Source organism: Coptis chinensis, chromosome 8 (genome assembly GCF_015680905.1).
Source record: "Coptis chinensis isolate HL-2020 chromosome 8, ASM1568090v1, whole genome shotgun sequence".
Taxonomy (NCBI): domain Eukaryota; kingdom Viridiplantae; phylum Streptophyta; class Magnoliopsida; order Ranunculales; family Ranunculaceae; genus Coptis; species Coptis chinensis.
In genome coordinates, this window is record NC_141463.1 from 46517089 (window position 1) to 46520589 (window position 3501).

At 33.9% G+C, this 3501-nt stretch overlaps 1 long non-coding RNA gene across 1 annotated transcript; it reads left to right on the plus strand.

The window, feature by feature from the left end:
• Positions 1 to 1006: 1006 nt before the first annotated feature.
• LOC147481669 (uncharacterized) lies at positions 1007 to 1961 on the plus strand. The gene is made up of 3 exons (XR_015206425.1): positions 1007 to 1150; positions 1230 to 1351; positions 1604 to 1961. It is a non-coding gene; the product is annotated as an uncharacterized LOC147481669 (long non-coding RNA).
• The last annotated feature ends 1540 nt before the right edge of the window (positions 1962 to 3501 follow it).

Below are 3501 nucleotides of genomic sequence, written 5' to 3' on the forward strand. Positions count from 1 at the left end.
TTTGCTAGATGATTCCTTCTCACCACCCGATTCCCAATTCCCGATTCAAGCTCAAAGGTTGGTTAATGACTAGTAGAGCTTTTTTTTTCTTACCGTTGTATGACTATAAATTACGTGTTACACACCTGGTTAGAACCTTTAATTTTGTTATTGTTATGTCGATAAAGTTTGTTTATAATATGGTAGAACTTGCTGGAGGGTGGAATTGTTTTGCGTTAACATGTTTTTGTATTTTGAAATTTTGCTGGTGGGTTGTATAACCATTTAATATATTTGTTGAGTTGACCATTGATAGGTTCAGTGTTGTTACTCGCTAAGCGTGGAAATTGGTAGGTTTGTACTTGTTGAATATGAGTACCTGCTATACCTTGGCGACAAAAATATATTACAAGTGGCAGCGAACTTCTTTTCAGGATTATGAATTTAGCTAACTTCTTGCTCCTTGTCATGGATTGATCTACTATTACCAATGGGGTTAATGAGTCCTATCCCTGTGGAACAAATTAAAGTGCTGCTTTAAAGTGTTCATCAACTCTGATGTCTATATTTCCCAAAGACACTTATGTCGAGGTTGAGAAGGTTAGCTGCTTAGGTTTTGCTTGAGTTAGTCCTCTGATTTACTTTTTCCTTCATCCAATGATGTTATTGCATTGTCTTGATTGTCATTTCTATATTTGTCCGGCGATTACATGACCAAGCTTCGAACTTCTTCTGAGAATACACTTTAAGAAAATGAAGTTCAGGTCAAATTTCTAGCCTATAGTTATGTTTTACACCGCTTTGTGATTTAGGAAGTTGTTTTTGCCTTCTATTAATTTTAGTTATACCTTTCTTTTTGCCAGTTAAACTATACGATTTTGGAGTAGGCTTTTTGATATCTTTCTTCAAACTTAGCATAATATACAAAATATATTTGTCATTTTTAAGTATCGATCTCACTAGAAGGTATGAATTAAATTTTGTATGGGAATGGCCTTTTAAATTCAGTGATGATAATCTTGCATGGGCTGGTATTAGTTTATAATGAACGATATATGGATCACTATATTGTCTAGTGAGCAAGGCATTTATGTTGCGGAGTCTGCTACCATTCAAAATACAAAACTTGTAAAAGGGCGGTTTTCGGGCTTATGATGACCAAAATGACACGGTATTTTGTGTTCTTTCTTTATTTTGTTTGTGATTTTTGTTAACCTATTATTCTTATGGGGGATCTTTTTTTTTTGCAGTATAATGGCAGGCCTAATCATTTTATCTAGAGAGAGCCCCTAAAAAGAAGCTACTAGTGTGGGGAAGAAAGATATGGGAAAGGGGTTCTATAAGTAACTTAGAGTTTCTTAACTACCCAAACGTATGTTTTATCCTTCTTTTCTTCTATTTATTCTAAATTTCTTTTGAATTATTTTTCATAGCTTTATATACATGGTCTGAAAAATTCATTTAGGTTCAAATCTACTCAAAGTCTTGACATATTTGTCTGAACCAAATTGTTGCTTAGGAAGGTGCATCGCATAAGCTACTCTAGTTTGATTAAGGATGATCAGTTTCCATTTCCAAAATAAATTGACCAATAACTGACTTAGTTTCTTCTATTGTGTCTTAGCATCTGGAATTTCTGGAAATAAAGAAATGGCTCAAGCTCAGGTAGTGAGTGGAGTGGCTGCACTTCCTGGATCAACTGTGCTGCTCACCTGCTCCTAACATTACTTTGGGGAACATGTGTTGTTGATGACAAGGTTGATCTCTCAATAGATCTCGATCAGTTCGTCGGACAAAGCTGCTGGTTCGTCCATCTCGTTTCCTTTCCTGAATATATTCAGAAAAGTTAAAACCATGTCTTATTATAGTTCGAAGATTAGTTGATACAATACTTGAAAATTGATCAGTAGTACTCTGTGGAAGTTATGTTCATGTTCGACATTGTTCATTCTTATCTTAATGAAATCAAATTGTTCGAAGAATTTACTTATGTTGGGTTGCTTTTTATTGATTCGTGTTAATGTTTATGAATATGAAAGGGAATGTGGTTGTTTGGGAGAGGTTTTTATTTGTAGGTTGTCATAATTAAGTGAGCAATACTAGCACCAAAAAATAAAAAAATAAAAAAAATGACAAACTATGTCAGCTGAATGAAGGGTGAGATAAAAGGTTGTCCAATGATTGCCCTTCCCAAAAGAATTTATCACTGTTGTTTTTTTAATATGATCTTGGTTTCAATTAGAAAAGCGTCTAAGCTTTGTTCCATGCTAGTTGGTTTCAATCACAATTTATCTTGGTTTTATTCTATATAATTTCAATTTCATTTAGAAAACTGAGATAATATATTTAGATAAGATATCAAACTTATGAGATAATTTAGTAGCTTATTATCTCGGTTTTAGAAACTCTATTATCTCGGTGGGTGTTACTTCGGTTTTTTGGGTACTGGAAAACCGAGGTAAAAACTCTCCCCTTTTAGCGGAACTTATAAACCCTTTTTTAGTAGTGGATGTTTGTGTTTATGTCTAGTGAGCTTTATGTTTAACATATTATTTTAAGTTTATAAGCTATTAGCTAAAGTTTATCTTTCATATTGCATGTGATGCATGCGATATAGTTTGATACTTACTGTTATTGATTAAGCCTGTTGCAACTGTTGAAGCCAAGTTGTTTATTATTTGTGTTGTTAGAAGACAAGTAATTATTTGATTTTGCATATACTGCTGAACCTTAGAAGATACATGTGTAGAAAAGGGTGATCACAATCAAATCACCGAGGAAGCAATTGATTCTCATCAATAATGCTATTTGTAATAAAATTTGGAATATTGAAATTAATTCAAAAGTACAACATAGGTCTAAAGTGGATTCACAGTCCTAGAATTCTCTCCCATTAATTAAACCTAATTATTTAGTTTATTTTTGTCTTAGGTCGTAGTTAAGTTAAAATAACTTTAGTCATTAGTAATTCAAAACTCTCCAAACAAACATAGTTCGGATTAGGTTAGTCAATAACCTAAATACTCAATTGACCTAAAAAACATTCCTTGTGGGTTCGACCTCGTTCTCGCTTGTCTACTACAATAGACCTTATGCACTTGTGAGTATTACAATTATAGGGTTAAATTAGTCTATTTATTTAGGCCGGTTAAATTCCTATCACCTTAAGTTCCTGAAAAATGACTGACTCCATCCATTCTACCACTCCCAATATATCCTGCTAGCACCTTGCCATTCTCATCTCTGATTACTCCTCCATGACTCGAGCCCTTATAATCAGACACCGCCCCATCATCATTCAGTTTGACTTTGCCCATATCAGGTAGGTTCCATAGGACTTGCTTGTTAGCTGGAATTCTTAGACTAACCTATATACCAATGGCATTAAGGAGTCTCCTCATATGAGTGTCTCATTCAAATCTGGAAGAATTCACTGCATATATCTCTTTAACTTCGATCTCAACAGAGTTTGTGAAAAAACTACTGCCTCGGTCTACTAGAATTTTGAAACCTCTTGCATTT